Source organism: Arvicanthis niloticus, chromosome 5 (assembly GCF_011762505.2).
Source record: "Arvicanthis niloticus isolate mArvNil1 chromosome 5, mArvNil1.pat.X, whole genome shotgun sequence".
NCBI classification, from domain to species: Eukaryota; Metazoa; Chordata; class Mammalia; order Rodentia; family Muridae; genus Arvicanthis; species Arvicanthis niloticus.
Window position 1 is genome coordinate 72115236 of NC_047662.1, and position 22425 is coordinate 72137660.

The 22425-nt window shown below is 35.9% G+C and overlaps 1 protein-coding gene and 1 long non-coding RNA gene across 2 annotated transcripts in view; both read left to right on the forward strand.

Moving 5' to 3' along the window:
* Nucleotides 1-22425, forward strand: part of Ptprd (protein tyrosine phosphatase receptor type D) — a 1324101-nt gene that overhangs the window by 329499 nt on the left and 972177 nt on the right. The gene's annotated exons all lie outside the window — the stretch shown is intronic.
* The window catches only part of LOC143442425 (uncharacterized), a 28594-nt gene continuing 20753 nt past the window's right edge, over nt 14585-22425 (forward strand). The window contains exon 1 of the long non-coding RNA XR_013110635.1: nt 14585-18593. This is a non-coding gene — a long non-coding RNA (uncharacterized LOC143442425). The remainder of the gene's footprint in view (nt 18594-22425) is intronic.

Here is a 22425-nt window from a genome sequence, read left to right on the forward strand (position 1 = left end):
GAGGCTAAGTTACTGTTTTCAGCTATAAAAGAACAGTACTAACTGTGTAACTACTACTCTATACTATAAGACTTTTAAAAATTTATCCAAATTATATAATTTTCAGTGTACACTAACACATTATAAAAAATACTTTCTTCTTGTTTCTCAGGCCTGATGTGATTTATCCTTGAATATTCTTACTGACAATGTACCCAGTCCACCAGAGACTCAATTTATCTCTGGACCTCAAACTTTGCTACTTTTCAGCACTATTCTAAGCCATCAGGTGTTAACTACATTACTGAAAGAGTCTCCTACCTAATGTTTTTCATGCCATTGTTCAGTCTACACCAAATTTTGCCCCCAGCACAGATGGAATCTTCTGAAATGAAGTCTGATCACATTCAGTGCCCATTCTTACTGCTTACACCCCAACTTCACTGGCTTCATAGGCAAATATACAGAAACATTTTGTTCTTCATTCTTCCACCTGCTGCCTTTTCCTGTCTCCCATCCTCTAACTTTCCTTGTTCTGTCTATGGCAAGTGTAGTCTATTCAGTATCTCTGCCTCCATACCTGCCAGTCCTGCCCTCTTCTTTTCCCTCATCCATCCTGGAACACTGTTGCTGAGTATAGAACCATGCAAATTCTCTTCTGTTTTTCACAAATTTACACAACTGTCTTCTCTATTGTCTTTTCCAATCACTTTTGTTAGAACCTTATCGCCTACAGTTTAGAATATGCTTTCTTCCCCAACATTTAGCAATAATATTACAAAATTTTTGCTTTGTCTCTTTGGCATGTTTATGTTGTCTTATTGGTTGTGTTAGAATGTAAAAGCCTTTGGGGAGATTCTTTTGATAGCTCCTTTATTGCTGTAATCTAATATATCTAGAACAAAGCTTGGCACATACATTATTAATGGCTGCACGTCTACAAAGAGTTTGTATACATAGAGATATGTGCTGCTAGCCTAATTCCACAACAGACAAAATTGCTTATTATTTTGGAATCTATATATCTATTATCAAGGTAAAGTTCCTGCCAATTTAAGACAGATTTAACAGACTGAATCTCAAATTATGCAGGTGAAAATTTAGGCATCATATTAATAATGTGAATTAAGATATAAAATACAAACAGCATTCAGTGGCTACTTTCTACAAAAGGCCTTATGTTAAACAAAGTGAAGATCTACTGAATTGCAAAGGATAGTGTCTGTAGATGAGTTAATGAGATAAGAGTGCCTAAAACTCTCATTCATATTAAATAACTAAGCATCAACATCAATCAGGTCATTTATTAGCACTAGATGTAAGTTCTCTTAACTCTTACATGAGCTGCCAAACAATGCTTTTGAGATTTTGCTAGTGGATATTTGAAAGACTCACTGGCCTGTGCAGGAAACCTGGATTGATCTCTATTGGAAAGGCTGCTGAATATCTCTCTTCAGGCCTGGACCCTACCTGCCTGTCAATACATCTCCCTTCAACCGGAAAGCTCTATGTGGTTCAGCTTTGTTAGCTGTGCTGACTTCTGCACTTTAAGCAGAGTCAACTCTACCCACAAAAATTTAAGGCCAATGTTTTCCAATGTTTTAGCAATTTATTATTGACATGATTTTTTCCATAATCTTCAAATGAAGGCCTGCTATCACTAGTAAAGTATATTTAATTTCTTAGAAAAACAGAAAGTGTTCTTTGAAGGTTTTTTAGAGTCTGGAATTCTGTGCTTGCTGTAACTGCACAGCGCAGCTTTGAGGTAAGGACTTCTTTTCCATGGGCTTTGCGACTCACTATAGTACACAGATTTCTATGAGCCTTAGTACTGATGCACAGAACATTCATCGTTCTTATAGATTTCCATTTTGAAACACACATACACATGCACACATACTCGTACACATACAAACACAAAGATCTGCTTTCTATCTATCAATGCAGCCATTAGCATGGCAACAACAAAGATGTTAAGAATGATTGACTCATTGTTCTTCTTTTCATTAATATAGCCTAGAACATTGGAGGAAAATAATCAGGAATGAGAATGGCAAATAGCCCTTAATAGAGTAGATCTATCTGTTCTTATTTTTAAAACCACTTTTTAAATATGTTTACTTATTGATAGTGGGGAGAGCACATCTGTGATAGTGCTCATGAGGAAGTCAGAGGATACCTTGAAAGGGTCAGTTCTCTCCTCTACCACATGAACTCAGGAATCAAACTCATGTCATCAGGCTTGGCTGTAAGTGCCTTTACCTACTGAGCCTTCTTGATAGCCCAGAAGAATTTTCTTTTTTGCTGTTGTTGTGTTGTTTTTGTTGTTTAAATGTTTGTTTAGAGACAGGGTTTCTGTGTGTTGCAGCACTGGCTGTCCTGTAACTCACTTTGTAGACCAGGCTGGCCTCAAACTCCCAGAGAACTGCCTGCCTCTGCTTCCTGAGTGCTAGGATTAAGGTCATACACCAGCAACACCCAGCTAAATGATTTTCTTATACTTAGTCTTTTTATGTATTTTATAACATAACTGTAATACTTGCAAAAATATAAAATAGAAAGTATAACTGAGTTATAGTGTTACTTTAAAAGACAATATGTTAAGCTTGATAATTAATCAATTATTTCACATTTTATTGACAAAAAATAATATAGAGATTATAAAAGTAGCTCAGAGATTTCCAAAGACACATTTGACTGACAAGCTTTGCATGCATGGAGCCCACAGAGAGTCAGATGCCATTTTACCTAGGGTGGGTGTGAATTTCATGAACAAAAATGTGCCCTTTTTGTCATCTAGACAGATACATCTTTAGAAACGAAATTACACAAGACATATTAGTTGGAGTTTTTCTGACAAGGTTAATAATGAAGGCTCACAGAGGACTCTAGTCTTCCTTTCATACATGTAATCCCTGAATTGTATCATTCTTGAGCTCCAGCTATCATGCTGTGTTGCTATTTGTAGTTGGCTTGTAATTTTTAATTCAATCTCTTTGTAAAATATGAAGAAAATTCATCACTATATTTTGTGAGTATGTGTAACATAGTTGTGATTCATATGTCTGTGTATTTACTTACATTAAAGGCAGAATTTGCAGTTATTGATCTGTTGCTATTGATTCATAATTATAAAATAGTTTGAAGAAGATAATATATGATAAAAGTTATTACCACTTATATGTATATTCTCTCCTTTTCTGTTACAAAATTAAAATAATTTTTCCAAGTCATTTAAAGACTGGAATTGAATTTCACTCAGTATTCAAAAAACAAAAATAACGTGCACAATGTTCATAAATAAATTCGTTAAGATAGAACACAAGGATGGCTAATGTTGGCTCTTCTAAAAGGATTTGTGAGTTATCTTGTTGAAGGGATAAGTACTGAAGACACTCAAGGGAGGTCAATGATGGCAGAATATTTGATTCTTGTTCATCCTTGTGTTCTCGTTTCTAAAAGAGCTCCACATGTGTCATAAGCTCTCATCAGCTTTAGAAACAGTTGACATTACAGTTTACATTATTGTAAAGAAAGCACTATAGAAGAAATCAAATCTTCTAAGTGGGTATGAGAAAATATTTGCACTTGAGCTTGATGATGCAGTATCAAACCCAGAATTGACTTGACAGTACATAGGTAGTATAAGTTTAAAATAAAATTATGTGAACAAAAGTTATCAGGTATAAGATGTGGGCATTCAAGGAAAGGGTAAATATAGGATATGCAAATTATTATAAATTCAGGAGAAAAATTTCATCCACATGCAGGAGGATGACCACAGGAGCATACACTATTTCCTTCTTATTTTTGTTCAAAATCTCAAACTAAACCAGAAACTCACCTATTTTGCAAGCCTGACTGTCCAATACCTACTGAGACCCTCTCCTGCCTCTGCCTCCAGATAGTAGGGCCACAGGTAGGTGCAGCCGTGATCTGCTTTTGCATGGGTGTTGGGAATTTGAAATCAGATCGTATTGCTTGCATAGCCAATGTTCTATCTCCATAGACCCAAGGCTTCACCTAACTTATAGAATTTTAATAAACATTAATACAACTTGGCCAAATACACACATTTGAAAGTACCTCAGGTCTCAATGCATTATATGAACCAAATGAAAATATTTGGCATTTGACCTTTAAAAATAAAAAATAAAAATAATTATATGTGCATTTTAGTTTCAATTATGATTTTGTTTTAAGCATTCAATTCTGGGGACCCTCAAATTACCTGTCCTTCTAAAGATAAAAAGACTAACGTTCACTTAAACAAACCATCAATAACTATGATTAAGAAAACTGTGCTCCTATATACAGAATAAATAGAATACTATACAAGGTTTGGACTATATATCAGATATTATTAACCATGTCACATGTATTCTGCACAGAAACTCTCTTGTGTCCATTATTTTCTTGGAAGGTCAGGCAATTTATGACAACTGTGTGCCTTATCACACACAGTCACACACTCGATCTAATGAAGTCACTAAGCCACTTCAAACAGGTTTTTAAGAAAATTCGCATTAGAAATAATGTTTCAGAAATATATATACAGTTGAACTTGCTACATATTGTGCAGATCCAAGCTAATTGTTTTTAAAATATCTAATCTGCCCGCCTTTCCTTGTTTTTGTATAACTGAGTAAAGCTGCCCAATTTTCAGGTTTTCTGTATGGCTTTGCCAGTCGCCTGTTTCCTTTTCTATCACACAACTGTCAGTCTAGAGGAAATAGTGTTCTGTAGCTAGCCAATATCCAGAACGGAAAATATCAAACTGTCAAGAGTTTTAGACTCACTTCCATTAAGGAGAGACTTAAAATCTAAATGCTGTGAACTGACATAAATATTGCACATGAAAAATGTTATTGACTTGGTTAGAAATATGACAGCTAGAGTGAAGACAATTTTTACTTTTGGGTAATGAATGGTAACCGATTGTTTAATGGTCAGGAGAGACTACCCGAGAAGATATGGAAAACATTGCTATGACTATGGGATGCCAAAATGGACTACACTCTATAGTTTATAAGATGTGAAGAATGGAAGGAACCTTGAGAGTTCCTTTCCTACCTCAGATGACCCCAATACACTGCCTGTCCCTGGTAGGCATTGAGTACACCTGCTCAGTAAACAAAAGCATAGAACCCTCAAATTCAAACTGAGTCTAGTGTCAATCCAGGCATCCAATCAGCATCAAAGACAATCTGATTAGAAAAGCCATCTGAAGCAAATTAGCTTACAACAAAGCTGTATAGTTCACTAAAGAGTAGAATGGGGCCAGGAATTGAAATTACACGTGAATAGTGATGAGGCTTAGAGGGTTCTGAATTCAGCTTAAATTTGGGCAATAATAATTGCTGTGAGCCAGCAATGCTTCTGGAAGCTTCTTTAGCTGTGTGTTTGCAAACAGTGTCACGACAGAGTCAGGACTGAGAAACAGTGATTTTTGTCAAAAATCTTCACAACCTCCCATCAAAGGCTATTTTTACAAAAATTGAATGTGAAGTCATGCATACCATTAAATCAATTTATCTGTAGTCTCCAAAGTGTCCTTTCTTCTCCTTTAGAGACATCATAAATAGCTTCAGCTAATATAAACAGCCCAAAGCCACATTTAGACTAATGCAGTTTAAATGAGATTTTAACCCTAGACCTTGCTTTTTAAAAGCTTATTTTCTAATTGGATAGTGCGTTTTATAGAATACTGGAAGATACAATGTTGATTAGGTTCATGCAATGAAGGAAAAGTTGCCACCCTAAGGTCGACATTTGTTGACTCTCAGATGACAACCAATATTCACAGTTTGAGTTAATGGCCGTGTACAGTGGGATCCTTGGCAATTCCACCTCATAATTTCCAGAACATTCATATTGAAGGCAACTATAGCAAAACCTGAAGGTGACAGTGTTTCCTACCATGGAGTTTATGTGTTCTTCCCACACAGCTAGTGGATTAATAGAAATGTAGTGGTAAGATTGGAAGCAATCATCTCTGAATAAGGGCATTCAGGAACTAAACAACAATGCAATTAATCAATGATCAGTTTATTCATGCTAATGTGTGGTATTCAAAACAAAGTCATTTGGTTACTCACAGAGTCTAAGTCAGATGCAGGCAATGGCCTTTCTCTACCTGTTATCCTAGGCCTGCTGGCATTTGCTAGGACTCTTGTAATGACAATGGCTAAGCCTAGAAACTGAACTAATTGATCTTCTGTGACAATCAGTGTGTTCCACTGTACTATTTTCAGAAGCACATGGAGAACTGGGAGGATTCCCTTTGGAAACAAAGAGTTGGCATTCCTTTTAATTCTTAGCTCACTGCAATGTCAAAATAATTTTCTAGATTCACCTTGTTTGAACTGAAGCTAGTGTGTTTAAACTATTAAACTATTGTGTAGAAACTGGAGGGAGAACTCAGATGTTAAGAACATTGGCATCTCTTTCAGAGGACCTGGAGTTACATCCCAAAATCCAGAGTGAAACACAGCCATCTGGATCTCCAGTTCCAGGGCATTGTGATGCCCTTTTCTGTTCTCCCCAACTACCAGACATGCTCATTGTGCAAAGACATACAAGCAGGCAAAACACTTATACACATATATTAAATAAATCTTTAAAATGTAGATATAAATTTCTATACCTACACATCAGTACATCTATATTACTTACTATGATTTAATTATAGTAAACAATTACAGTTGAGTCACCAAAAATCATAGACGCTGCTTAAAATCAATTAATGTAAGTACCTGGGAAAGTGGAAAGGTTATTTTATAATTTAGATAATACAAGATGTTTATATTTTATTAAAATCATCTATATTTTTAAGGGGAGACAACACTGGATATAAACAGTTTACAGTAAGTAAAGAAAATGAGCATTTTGAATGTATCTATGAAAGCATTTTAAATACAGGTAAACGAGGACACAACGAGTTGTAGCAGAGCACCCCAAAATTCTTGATATAACTGATTTGTTCAGATAATGTACTCAGGAAACAGTTTTAGTTATTTGTTTCTAAAATGCCAAAAAGTTCTACATAAAATTATAATTTTCTCTGTACAGTTTTAGTACAGAAAGAGGAAGAAGTCAGTTTACTTGGGTCTCTCACAAAATAGCCTTTTTCTTAGAAAAATATATATTTGCAAGGCTCTGAGAATAGAGCTAACAGAAAATTGAACTCAGAAACAGTCATGGTAGATAAAATACAAGTACACAGTACAAGAAAGATAAGTCTGTCAAGTTTTCTTTTTAAATATCTTTAAATGCGTGAATAATGCCAGTTGTTCTATTAGTCTTTGGTTTCCAATTTTGTGTTTCTGTAAGTATTTTTTCTTTTGATATTTCTCTCTCTCTCTCTTTGTGTGTGTGTGTGTGTGTGTGTGTGTGTGTGTGTGTGTGTGATGAGAGAGACAGAGACTGACACTCAGAGAGACAAGGATGGACACAAAAGGAGTTTCTTGTATTTTTTGTGTTTTGTTTTTTCAAGTGAAAGAGAAATTTGAATGAGTAGGATCAATGGGGGAGAATCTGGGAGGTGTTGAGAGAAGAGGAACAGAAAATACTGCATAAATATTTTTCAATTAAAAGTATTAGTATACAAAAGAAGCAAAGGAAGGAGAGAGAGAAAGACAGAGACAGAGAGACAGAGAATAAAAAACAAGGTCAATCTCCCTGACTGACTGTGGGATTTAGTCTTTTTATTTTAAACACAGGAGACTTAAGCTTCATTCCACTGTGATATTGCAGTGTGTCTGGTAGTATTATCTGTACCTTCCTTTGCTCTGCCTCTTCCTCTCCTTCACTTGTAAGTGAAACTATTGTCTGATTCTCACACTGTCTGCTAAGGTTATTGGCCACATTTCAGGTCTTTTGGAAGCAGTTAAAGGATCTATATGTTTCCTCAGGCATATTAACTAAAGCCATTTGAAGAACTCACCAAACCCTGAAGCTTTTCTGATTTCAGACCAAATAATACCATGCCCTTCTGCTCTCAAATTTGCTCTCTTTGGTCACAAAGAACATAAGATTTTAGGAGAAAAAATAGGAATAGAAACAAGTTAGGAATTTATAGCATTGGCATTCATTATTATATATTGGTATAGAACTTGGATATGACCCAGGAAAATGCACTTAAATTTATAATAACAATGAGGCCTTCCAAATACCCATTAGTGGTACATGGATCCTAAACCAGTTTTTTTTTCATTCAAACTATTTCAATGATATATATTTTCATTGTAAAATTGGCATATGTGATTTATATATTATTGTGGATTTCACTATGACATTTTCAAACATCTATATAAGGTATTTTGGTTGCAATCATTGCATTACATACTCTGATGCACTCACACTCCTGCTGGCCCCATCCTCTCTAAGCTAATCCTACCTTTATTTCTGTGGATAGTCTATGTGTGTATGATGTGATAATTTTTAAGTCATGGTTGCATTCAGGAGCACAGGAGGGATATTATTTACAGAAGCATGCCATCTGCCCATGGCTATAATCAGTATTATAAATGTCTCTTATACCCCAGCAATCATTAACTGCTCATAGCTCATAAGGGAAGAATTGGCCCCATGGATACAAGATGATGCCCATCTTTTCTATCCATGATGGAGTGTTGACAAGTTCAAATCTTACATGAGATATCATAGCTACTGCATCTTCATAGTGAGAATAATCAGATGACCTGAAATGTGGCTTGTTTATGTTGTGATCAAATTGCCGTAGCAAACAAAGACACACAGTGGTTTTGCCCAACAAGTGGTCTCCCCTAGATGCCATTCAAATGCCATGTTCAAGGTATCTTTTTAGCAATTCTGCCTCTTCATCATTTTGTCTCGTCTCTAGACTATTTGTCTAACCATGCAGATAAGGTTTTATTTCTCTAATATTAAAAAGAACACAGTTTCCCACTGCCCACTTTTATCTGCCAGTTATACCAACCCCTTCCTTGGCTACTCATTACAGCTAATGCCTGGCATTATTTGTATTACTTTTACATGATTCTTCTCATGTTCTGTCCTAACAGAACACTTTTCTCTTCAGTCCTTTACTTCTATCATTCAGCCAGCACTTGCCTTATTCATGTCACCAATGTGCTGAAATTGCAAAAGCTAATGACCCATCTCAGAACCATTTTATTTAATCTTATTGGTCGCATGTGACACAGTTGATCACTCTTTTCTCCTTGATCCATTTTTCTCATGATGTCTGTGATATCATGCATTCTTGCTTCTCTTTTGGTATCTTGCCTTCTCATTTTTCATCATACTTCTGATGTCTTAATAGCGAAATGCTCTAGTCTCAGTCACTGGTTTTCATTTTAACTTTAACTCTGCTTTGTGTTTCTATCTAATCCCTTGGCTTGGGATGCTTTCCATGCCAATGACTGCCAAAAGTGTAACTCCGGATTATTCTTTTATCTTAGAATTCAAACTTAGATGTCTAGTTGCCTATATGATTTACATACATATCATATGCAACATATCTAAAGATGAATATCCAAATTTCATTGCTTACCCTATCTCAAAAATAGTAATTACATCTGCATAGTCACTTAAAATTATGCCCCAAAATATCTCTTAAATCCACTCTTAGTCATAGACATTACTATTCATACACCAATCTTCTGTTAGTTCTGATATATATATATATATATATATATATATATATATATATATATTACACACACACATATTCCAAACAAAAATAATTGCTCCTACTTTAAAGTTTGACCTTGGTCATCTCTAGCATACATTTCATTAATTGGGTCTTAGAGTGTGTTATTATTACTCTGATTCCTTAATAATTTTTGCATTTGATTATATATGTGAATATTTGTTTTCTTTAGGTAACTTGAGCATTCATTAACTGGGAGCTTTCTTTATCCAAAATTCAGATAAGGAAGTCATTAGTTCTGGTGTAAAAATGAAATTATACCAATACCTGAATGTGGAAGCAAGCTTCCTCAAATCTTATAGCGTGACCTGACTCAGCCTGGACTTTGGTTTCAACCTTCTTATTCCACAAGAGAAGATCAAGGCCTGAGCTGTGGCCTGCAATGCTACAAACTAGTAAGAGATGTTTTGAGATGATGACTTTCTAAGAAGCTATTGGGTAGTCACAAGAAACTAATGTATTTCTTGTTTTGTTTTGCCTTTAAAAAATTTTTTATTTATGGCTTTAGCATAGTACTCCCTTGGAGTCATAGGGCACTTTGTCGAATCTGCTTATCTTCTTCTATCTGAGTAATTGAACTGAGGTTGCTATACTTGACAGATAGAACTTTTACCATCTCAGCCACCTTTCTGGCCCTTGTTTGGGTTTACTTTTAATTTTTCTGTTCTCATTTAAACCACATACCATGTTTATCTCATAAATGCTTTGTGAACCAGTAACAACAATACAAAGCAGAATCCTGGCTAAAATGAACATAAGTAAAAACCCCAGTGTACAGAAAACAGAAGAAACTTACAAAGATTACTAACTTTGTTTATCCAGATCATCTGTCATCCAATATTTAGAATAATGTTGCCTGGATTTCCCCCCATAGTTGTATTACAGCCACAAGGAAGGCAATGAAACCAACCAAGCCTCTTGCTTTGAATGAAGTCTGGTTGACTTCAATAAGTCCAATAGCCTTGCTATGTAATGCTGAGTCAACAACCTGTGGTTTTAAACCAATCTAGGATTTCCCTAATTGCACATAGAAGTGCAACAATTAATTATTTGTTTGTCCTTTGCTTGTGTTTTGTTTTGCCAGATATCCATGGTTGGAAGAAAATTTTGGATTGCTCCATTTCTTTCTCCCAAGAACTGCTATTATTAGTTTGCCCCAATATCCAGCCAAAATAAATTTTTATATAATTTAAATACTGACTCCTGAACGTGAAAAGTAGGAGTTTGATTTAAAAATGATTGAATTTTCACTTTGCATGATATCAATTAAATCAGTATATTATAAAAATATCAATATGAAATTTAGGAAAAAATAAAGTTTAACAGTCCAAGGAAGGGTTGACCAATCAAGCCTGAACTTTTTCTTGAGGGAGTAGCTGTATTTTTGACCACCAGAGGGCACTCACACAACCTCTTTCAGCATTAACATTCTTCTGCATTATTCAGAATTCATAACTGAATCATAAGTAAGAATACATAGAAAGAATGAAGATGTCACCAAGCCAAGGAAGGATGTGACCCCTTTTTGTATACGTTAGTGTTATAATACAATTTCTACTTAGGACGAAGCAATTGGATCAATACTCAAGTCTCAATCAGATAGCTAATGAAGATGTTACCTCAGGGTCTTTGAATGTATGACTTACTCTCACCCTTTTTCTTGGACACCTAAAGCCACACTGTGCTCCCAGAATTTAGTTATTAAAGCACAGAGAAAAATCAAGATTGTTCTGTGACTGCGGTAGTCAAAGATATTCACATGATTGATAGTTATAACTTATCTCTTATGATTATATGACATTTTTAACTATGTTTGGTAAGTTATGCTAAGTTGAATTTTTAAAAATGTGCTAGAAATCTACAGATACTTTCAAACAAACTTTATCCAGTTGTATTGTATAAAGGCATCAGTGCAAAAGAGTTTCCCCTAGACTCATTCCAGAATCCAAAGAATGTAAAATTTCATAAAACAAATCAAATGCAAAGTTTTTTCAGTATCAAGAAACTTTAATAATAAAAAATTTGTTTTAGATAATTGATAAAGTTAACTGGAAACATTTTAAGCAATAGCCCCCAAAGGAGAATCCCCTTGGACCCACCTAAAACTACAAATAAAGTATCACTGGTACTTGTATAGGCTTTTGTCTTACCTTTGTTGTGGTTCAATGAGCATCCTCAAACATGGTATTCAACTATACTGTGTCCCTACTATGTGTAACATCCTAGAAAGGGACCCTGAAAGAAATGGCTGCTATATATGTATACATGAGAGATGTGTGTATGCGTGGGTTCATGTGTATGTGCCTGTGTGTGAATGCGTGTATGTGTGCGCATATGAACTTATGTACATGTGTATAAATATTTATGTATATTTGTATGTGTGTGTATGTTTTCTATTTCAGTGCTTCTCATCTTTGGATATGCACATTTATTCTAGAAAGTAAGAGCATATTTTGAAAGAAGGGGTAAAAATTTTAACATTCAGCATGTTAGCTAGTTGTGAGTATAAGCATAAGATAAGAAAATGGTTTAGATGTTTCCTCATGAGGTAAAAATATCATTTTACAATAACTATTTTTCATGTTGTTATAAACCTCACAACATACAGATTATGTTATCATGGTGTTGTTTTCTCAAAGGAAACAGAAAAGTCAAATAACAGGGCCTGGCATGCTAGTATATTCTATCTCAGAACTTAAGACTCAGACAAGAGAATCAAGACTTTGAGATCAGCATGGGCTATATACCCAAAAGCATCCAAAAAGAAAAGATGAAAGAGAGAAAAGCAAAGTTTAGCATATTAATGAAGCTTCCCTGAATATCCACATGAACAATTTTCTTTCTTTTGTTTAATTTTTAATTTGGTTATATGATTTATTTACATTTAAAATGATACCCCCCTTTCTTGATTTCCCTCCACAAGCCCCCTATCACACCCACTTTCCCTGCTTCTATGAGGGTGCTCCCTCACCCACCCACCTAATCCTACCTCATCGCCCTAGCATTCCCCTATGGTGGAGCATCAAGCCTTTAAAAGACCAAGGGTCTCCCTTCTCATTGATGACAGATAAACTCATCCTCAGCTACATATGTAGCTGGAGCCATGGGTCCCTCCATGTATATTCTTTGGTTGGTGGTTTATTCCCTGGGAACTCTAGGGGGTCTGGTTGGTTGATATTATTGTTCTTCCTATGGAGTTGAAGTGCTTGCTGACAGGAGCCTAATACAGCTGTCACATGAACAACTTTCAAAATTTTGAAGTTGAAAAGTACTCAGAGCAAGGTTCATGGGAGGTCACTTGGCAATTTGGACTGGTTCATCACACTATGATCTTATGAAAATGGCTTGGTAATTATTCCAGGTACTAACAACTGCTGGTACATGTATAGGCTATGAAGATACACACATTGTTTGCCACTGCACCTATAAAATTTGACCACTAAAGTTTTATTTTCCCTGATATTTCTAATTGGGCAAAATGTGAACATGCCTTTAAAATCTAATCTGTGATTTACCTTTTACCATCCAGAAATTAACTTACTCAAGAAAAGTACGGGTTTTTGTGATGATAAGAACAGATTGAGGTGATGCTCATGTTCTTCAGAAGAGGGAGTATGAGGTTGTGAGACCATGCAACATCCTTACCAAACCTGTGGCACTGCTTTGGGATCCTGTTGTCTTTACCTTTTTAAGAATTCACTTGTCTGAAAAGAGCCATCAAAGAAACAAACAGTTACGGGGACCAGGGTGACATCAAGTAAAGCTGGGTCGCAGAGACCTGGACATGCCTGTGTGACAGTCAGTTCTGTTTCCTCATGATCTGTGGTCATGAGATGTTTAGGGCCTTGGCTAATTTCTGCAGATCCATTGACAACTGAGATATGCAGACCTATATCCATGGGCTACATGCTATTTAAGTGGCCTAAACAATTTAAAGCATACATTAAGAAAGAAAACGATTATTACCCCGGAGGTCATTACAAGCATTCTGTGAAGGCAAATAAGTTTGAACAGAGCTATCAAGCATGGTTCTAGGAAAATATTCTTGTAAAGAAATAAAAAAAAAATCCAATTAGGAGACTACCCCACAGAGAATCGAATTTGCTATTTTTGGCATGGAGTTTTAAACTTTCAAAGGTAAACACATTGGAAGATATTTTTTACACCTACCTTACTGGAAATCAAAACCTTTTCTCATATCCCAGTCAGACCTGGGATTTACTAGGTGGTATTAATTAGTCTCAAACTTGAGATCCTCCTGCCCAAGTCTTTTGATTATAGGGACTGTAGGTATGATCCACCATCCTGGCTTAATGGGACTTTTTTAAAATCTCTTTCCCAAAGATCCCACATTAGCAAATAGAAATATATTGCCAGCTCATTATCTATAGTCCAAATGCTTGATACCACAAGACATCCCTTCCCCGAAAAGTAACAGGCTAGTAGAATTTAGCTCTATGTGGTGTATGTTGCTAGTCCATGTCTTCCATTTTATATCCAAGAGGTGAGAAAACACTCAACAGACAGCAAAGGATTCTGAGCTTCAGATATTAGGGACAGAAAAAAACCATCTGATCATATTTGCATTTGCAGAAGCTTCAGAAAAGCTCTCTCTCTCTCTCTCGCTCTCTCTCTCTCTCTCTCTCTCTCTCTCTCTCTCCTTTCTTAAATGACTTCACATCCATCGTGACCTATTTATTTTATAACTAACCTTTCTCAGTTCTTGGGGTCACTGTCAGGTCACCTAGCATAAATGATAGCAAAATAATGACAGCAACTCTGATCATGAACCTGTCCACTTAGTCACCAGTGAATTCAAACATGATGCCCATCAATGTCCTAATCTTACTAAAATTAAGAAAGAACATAATCCCCACTGACCTGAGAAAAAGGAACACAAGCTGTCGTGCTACAGAGTTGATGGTCACATAAAAAACAGCTTAGCTAGAGTTAGCAAAGATCTTCCCAGAAAACCTGAAGCATGTCACAGCAAAATGTTCAAGAGAAGATATGCAAGTTACCAAATACTGTGAGAGATTTGTCTATGAGAAAGAAAGTAGGCATGCCGTTCACTGAGGAAAATGCTAGAATCTGTATTTCCTAAACAGCTTTACCCTAACCCCTGTCCCTAAACCCCATTAACACAGTGAGCTGAAAAGAAAAAAAAAGGCACTTTTTTCACTTCCTGTGATGATTAAAGGGGTGATTTTCACCCACAGTGTTTGTTCACACATGCAGCACACACACCAAGCCTTTCAATCAACATGTTCCTTTTTCTTAACGCTAGTGTTTTACTTAAGAGATAATGTCAAAGGAATTGGGCATTGTGACTGGATAATGGTCTCCCGCTGCAAGATAAATGCATCAGCATTTATGGAAAATAAATGCTGGAGAAAAGCCAAGACATTTATTTTAAAGTACAAAACTATTTTCTAGTCACAACATTCAGAGGCAGAGATGTGGCAACTACCTGAATGGCTTTTTTAAAAATACCAAGATCATCCAAAGAGAGGAGCAGAATGCTGACATCCTCTTGGTATAATGGAAGCTTTAGTCGATGGATAGAAAACCCGATTTCAAATGTGCCATTGATTGGTATTATTGAGTAAATGCCTGAACAAACTCAGCCCCTCTTTACCTCTCTAGCTTCATTATTCAGACATGTGCTGTGCTTTTATCAACAAAGTGAATTCTAGTACACATACTGACATGCAAGCATAGACTTGGGTCAAGTGACCTTTGTTGTAATCAGAGCATACCCAGGAATTGCTGCTGATACTGATCTTGGTAGAACAGCACATGGGAGGCACTTGGGAAGACTTTGATGACAGCAGTAGCACTCAAGACATGGGAGTGTCATTCTTTGAGTCCTTTTGGAGTGCCTACAAGTCTGAAAACACTGAAAGTGAATTTCATCTGCTGCAAATCTAAAGAACCTCAGAGTAATATGAATAGCTGGGGATGAGTTTAGATGTTCAGTTTAGTGTACCTTATTTTTTTTTCTATACACACTGAAATAGACCTCAGTTGGCTTTTTCTAGGTATAGAAAATGACTCTGAATATTACTTTGATTTTTCTGTTACTGCTATTATGTGTAACTTTAAAAGTCATCCATCTTCTCAAGCTTTGGAAATAGGCCTCAATAATTAATCAGTACCTATAATTACAGCATAGACTTATTTAATGGCATCAGTCTTTATAATGATTATGGTAGTAGCTATGTAAAATTTTTATATATTCCTCTCAATTAATTTTCAGTTGCTTTTATAAAAGTTATTTCTCCTTAGGATTAAACATAGAGATATTAAATCCTAATATTCCATGTTACTTACCTAGTTTTCTGTTAGCCACACAGTAATCTTCCTTGAATGTCTGAAAACATTGTGTGGTGGTGGTGCTGGTAATGGTGGTGGTAGTGGTAGTGGTTGTGGTGTTTGTGTGTGTGTGTGTGTGTGTGTGTGTGTGTGTGTCTGTGTGTGTGTGTGTCTGTGTGTGTGTTCTATTGTACAAGGCCATAGGATCAATTCTCAGGATAAAAACCTCTAATCTCTATGAACATGGCATTAATAAAACACTGAATGTAACCCCTTAGATGCCTCAAGAGAGTATAGCAAAAATAGACATGATACATTTAAGATTATTTTTCTGGTAAATTGTTGTCTTCCCATGTTCTTGCAGCTAGAGTTGAAGGGCCCAAAGCTATGGTCTGGAAGGTCCAAGAAGGTAGTTCAACCAATCACCCAACATACGAGTTGAAGAGATATATCCAGTTGAACAGATACATGATGCTGAAAAGCACAGAAAACAAGTTTGATCAATTTATATATTCAGAAGAAGAACAAAGGGTCCCCATGGTGCCAAGTTCAACCTTATGAATGAGCTGCATGTTGAAAGAGAAGCACCAGGGCAAGTATCATAAAACATGCATAATCAAGCACCTCTCCTCACAGTACTGTTTAGTTTATTCCAGGTGATCTCAGTTCTGATTCTATGAGATGACTCAAAGAAGTCCTCATTTCTTGAGGAGAGTGATCTACTTCCCAAAAGATGATCACCTCTGTTCATAGTGTAGCCTCACCACTATGGATAATTGTTCTTCCTAGAATTCAACTGAAATTTCAAGCAAAACAAAACACAAAAACAAACAAACAAAACCTTGGAGGCTTTTTAGTGCTTTTTGGCTGATCTGGAAGGTCATTTAAAAAGTTGACAATAGCCGGGCTGTGGTGGCACACGCCTTTAATCCCAGCACTTGGGAGGCAGAGGCAGGCGGATTTCTGAGTTCGAGGCCAGCCTGGTCTACAGAGTGAGTTCCAGGTCAGCCAAGGCTACACAAAGAAACCCTGTCTTGAAAAAAACCAAAAAAAAAAAAAAAAAAAAAAAAAAAAGAAAGAAAGAAAAAATATTTGACAATAAGATCCCCATTACTAATATCTTTGCACCTCTGATTTTGAAGGGAAATAAAATAAGTTAATCACAGTTGGTTTATAAACAAATATTCCTCTATAGTCGACATGCTTCCATGAAGAAGAGACCCAGTAGCTCAGTGTGAAGGAGAAACTTGCAAAGTACAGCCAGAGATGCATAGTTCAGTCTGATTTTAGTTGCTCTGGAAACACAGGTGAGCCAAGTGACTTTTCAGCAAAGACATTTTCTAAGGTAGATTAGGAGGAGTCAGAAAAGTCTGTCACCATACACAAGGAGCTTCCAGAGTGTTGCCTTAATCAACTTTCTTCAATTCAGGATTCAATTACATTGGCTTTTTGTACTTTCATCTAAAATTTCACTTTAATAAAGAGTTTTGTTCTCATGAAAATAGGGACCATGAGTAAGGAAACTATTGTGTATTCCAAAAGCATCACAGAGATGATTCTTTGATGTTTTATATTTGAGAGTTTATATTTACTGACCTATGTAATATTTCTACTGCCATATGAGAGTGGTCCTACAACTGTCTGCTTCATGAAAAGGAAGAGGGCAGAGCCAAGCATTAACAATACTTCTGAAATTACACAGAAGTATTTGTGTCTCAGTTTGTATATAGATGACATGCCTCAAAAACATAAAATGTTCTATCTTGAGGGTGAGTGTAGTAATATGGAGGCAGTTATAATTAAGAGTCCCATAATTATTCTCTCTCTTCCAGGAGAGCAACTTTTAAAATAAAGTATTACGAAGAATTTTTAAAAGGACTTTGTAAGTAAATGACCTTTAAATCAGAATAACCAGCAAAAGCCCATTCCTGATGTGTGCCTCCATCTGGATGTGAGCCTTTGCTGCCATGCTTCATGGCCCGTGCCTATTCTAATCAGCTTAATTCAGATTCATTGCAGCAAACTGACCTGTGCAGAGAACAGAGTGAATGCATTACATAACAGTTTTTTAACCAAAATTACTAAATTAAATACTTGAAATTTTAATAAAGGGGATATCTCTCCATGCAAACTATTATTAACAAGAAAATATGCTTCTGTTGGATTTGTGGACATGGAACTCTGACCTCCAGTTAGTTCTAAATCCTGTTATGTGAGGCAAAATGTGCTGAAATAGCTTACTCATTAACCACTTTTCTGTCTGGAAAATCAATAGCTGCTTGTAGTTCTTAGTAGGTTGTGGCTGAATGTTGGGGCAGCATTTGTTTTCATGAACTTTTAACTACCTACTTCTTTAGTCCTCTTATTAGTAACAACATGTTTGTTTATGATAGTTTTGGCTTTTTGTACAGTTCAACTATTTCTTGCAAAGCTATTTCTCATGAATAGAATAGAACCAACAAAGCAAAACAACAACAAAAACAGATCAAAGTCAGGCTGTACTTAACACAAATAAGCAAAGGCTAGGTTGGCTTGAGGCATCATTCCTTAGTTCAGAATGTGCACCATTCTCAACTGGAGGCTGTGCATGAGTGCATGTTTACAGGTAAGTAAATGGGTGCCTAAGATTCCTAGCAAAAATTCATTCACAGTAAGCAGCAACTGAACTGAGATTTTCTGACATTGGTTTCTCTGGAAAGTAGCCCTTGTATCAGGCCAGCTAAGGCCATAGGTAGAAGTTAAATTAACCACATCAAGAGACTAATTATAGCTGGTGGACAGACAAAGGCTCTATAGTATTTATTCCTCTAGGTATAAGAATTTTATTCTGTTTTGCTTTGAAAGAATTGGCAAAACATGTTTAATATTTCTTTTAAAGTACTTCACTATCCATTATGAAAAGCCTGTACATGTCATCTAAGTTTTTCTTGTGTAAAATGCAGCTTGTGGACTCTACACTGCTAGAAGGTAATAATTATTTAGTCTCAAGCATTGTTCCAAATATCACCAATTTTGTAACTAGTGTTTTGCTCTCATGATTTGGTGTATTTTTTAAATGGCAATGTATTTTTTATCCAGCAACCTACAAGCTTAAAATAATCATTTATTCATTAGTAAATTTAACATTTATTTTAACTGATTTTTTTTTGCTACTTTGAGTTTCTGTAAGAGATGAGTGTTTATTCTGTGTCATTAATTTCTATTAGTAAGGAACAAAATGATTTCCCATGATAGCTCATCGCTTCCCTGCTGAGCCCAATACTATTTAATTCATAACTTTCTAGTCCTAACAGTTATTGGATACTGTACTATGTGTTCACTCTCAGTAAGATTGCTTATCCATTGTCCTGTTTTGATTTTTGTTTTGTTTTGTTCTGCTTTTGTTTTGTTTTGTTGTTTTTTACACAAACTACAGTTGTCTATGAAAGGAAAACTCAGTGGTGGGACAAAAAAAAGTGCCTGGCATAGGAATGGTTCCTGGCATGTCTGTGGATCATTTCTGTCATTAATTATTGATATGGGAGAGCCTAGCTCAGTCATGGTGGAGATAGCTCTCGGCAACTTGCAACTTGAGTTGTAAAAAGTAGAAGGCTAAACAAGCCATGAGGGGGAAGCCAGTAAGGGATGTTTCTCCATGGCTTCTGCTGTAGCGTTTAGCTTCTACCTCTAGGTTGCTGCCTCTGTTCCATCTATAATGTTCACCCATAGTGGAATATAAACTGCAAGCTGAAGGAGAAATATTCCTTCAATTGCCTTTAGTCATGGTGTTTATTACAACAATACACATCCTTAGTCTCCCCCTAAGACTCCAGTAGTTCTGAATACATAGCATGAGATAAATACCATCAGCTGAGAATACTTCAGGTTCACTGCTCCTCATGGCATTGCTGACTTGGTGACATTTAATACAAGCATGCTAAGTACAATTAGAAGTTAACAGTTTGGAGAGTTGTAAAATAGCATATACTTCATCAAAAACATTTAATATACAGAAAAAAAAAAATGTTCTCCATACTACTGTCTTGATTGTCATTCACTGACTCATTTGCAGGAATTTGCGGGCACAGCTTTTTCGTCCTCACTGAAAAGGAGGCAACTTTCTGCAAATTGATGACTGCTTGTTGATTCTCTTCTCTACCTGTCAGTCATCCATGTACTATGTTTAGCAGTTTTAAGAACATCTCAAAAAATCACATCAATTTTTAGGTTTATTCTTTCCTACATAATCTCTGTCTTTCCCAGCCCCCACCGCTATCTCACTTTTTTACATCTCTCTTCTCCCAGGTTTTATTTTATTGATGACTTCTCAATGTTCCTTTCATCTTAAAATAAGTTTTCATTCAGCCACCTAACCAAGATTTTATGCTATTGAATGATAAAAGGTTTCTTTTGGACATGGCCTCAAACGTTATGAACAGCAAGAGGAGGAATTGCAGGGGTAAAGAGAAGAGGGGCAGAAGAACTTGGGTCAGAAGGAGGAGAAGACAACAATGCAAATGGAGTATATGCTGAGAGGTGCTGCGTAGGACAGTTTTCCCCAACGCTTGTCTGTTAAATATTGCTGAGTATTGGAAGACATGAAATACGCTGGCTATCCAAATTAGTCTACCCGATTCAAATCAAATGGCTTCACAGGCAATCTGAATAGTCTATAAATCATTTATTTTCATTAGTATAATGCAATTGTTTAAAATAATAAACTCTTAGTTACCTTTATTTTTAACCTAATCATAGCATCATGAAATTAAGTTATGAAAAATAATTAAATCCATTATAAAAAGATAAGAAAAGGGTGAGACTGAATTGTAAGAACTCTGCCTTCTACTCATGCTCAGAGCAGACATTTGGTTCTCTTGTCAGACTGTAGAATGACTAACTTTTCTTTGACCATTCTTCTTTTATTGACAGAATGTTTGGTCCCATACTTTCTAAGGGTTTTATTGCTGTGAACAGACACCATGACCACAGAAAATCTTATAAGGGAAAACATTCAGAAGTTTAGTCTGTTATTATTTTTGCAAAAAGCATGGTAGCATGCAGGCAGACATGGTGCTGGAGAAGGAAATGAGAATTCTACATCTTGATCTGCAGGCAGCACAAGGAGACTGTGAGCCACACTGGGTATAGCTTGAGCATATGAGATCTCAAAGTCTGCTAACACAGTGACATACTTCCTCCAACATGTCCACATCCACTCCAACAAGGCCACACCCCCTAAAAGTGCTGTTCTTTATGGGTGAAACAATCAAACACATAAGACTAAAGGGACCATACCTATTCAAACCACCACATATACCTTAGATATTATGTTTAAGACTACCATAAATTGAATACTCAGGTGTCTCTTTGGTATTAGATCTGTGGGTTTTGTTTTGTTTCATTTTGTTTTGTTTCATTTTGTTCTGTAGAACTCTACTTAATTCTCCATAATGGCTAAATGAAAATTTTATTTCATTTCTCAGATTTTTTTAAACATTATCTTGCTGGTGTGTCACAATAACTCATTGTGTTTGCCACCTTCAATTCTCTAATACCAAATGAAGCTGAACATTTTTTCATTTATTTACACATGAGATGTTTGCATATATGTACCTATATATCCAATTGCATATATATATATATATATATATATATATATATATATATATATTTACATGCTGATAATATTAACAAGAAGTTTAGATTCATTTTTAGCCAAGAATATCAAGTTGTTCATAACCACAGAAAAGCAAACCCTACAATATTTCCAATTGGAAAAATTAAGTACATTATCTATTTATAGCTTGATAGAAGTGAATATTATTTTCTTCAGTGTGGTATGTCATCTTCAAAGTGAAGGAAAATTTGGCCCTTTTCTTTGACTAAGCACCATTGAGTTATAAGTTTTGAAAACAAGTAGTCTGATAAGAAGTATCTTAGTTTCTTTTCTTTTCTGTGAATAAAAAATACCCTGAGAAAAATGAGTAGGAAAGAGCTTTTTAAATTTTTTTCATATTTCCTTCATATTTATTATTTTCCTTTATTTTGTTTTTCTTTTTTATTAATCATTCCATTTATTTACATCTAAATATTATCCTACTTCTTGGTAAACCCTCTACATCCCATCCATCCCACATCTACCCTCTCCCCCTTCCCCTTTACCTCTATGAGAATGCTCCCCCACCAACCCACCCTCTCCAGCCCCACCTCTCATGCATCCCTCTACACTGGGGCATCAAACCTCCACAGCACCAAAGACTTCCACTCCCACTGATGTCAGAGAAAGACAGCCTCTGCTACATATGGAGACATGGATCCCAATCTGTACACTCCTTGGTTGGTGATCTAGTCCCTGGTAGTACTGGGTGGTTCAGCCCACTGACATTGTTCTTTCAATGGTATTGCAATCCCCATCATGAGTGAGGTAACCCAGACACAAATGAACACACATGGTATGT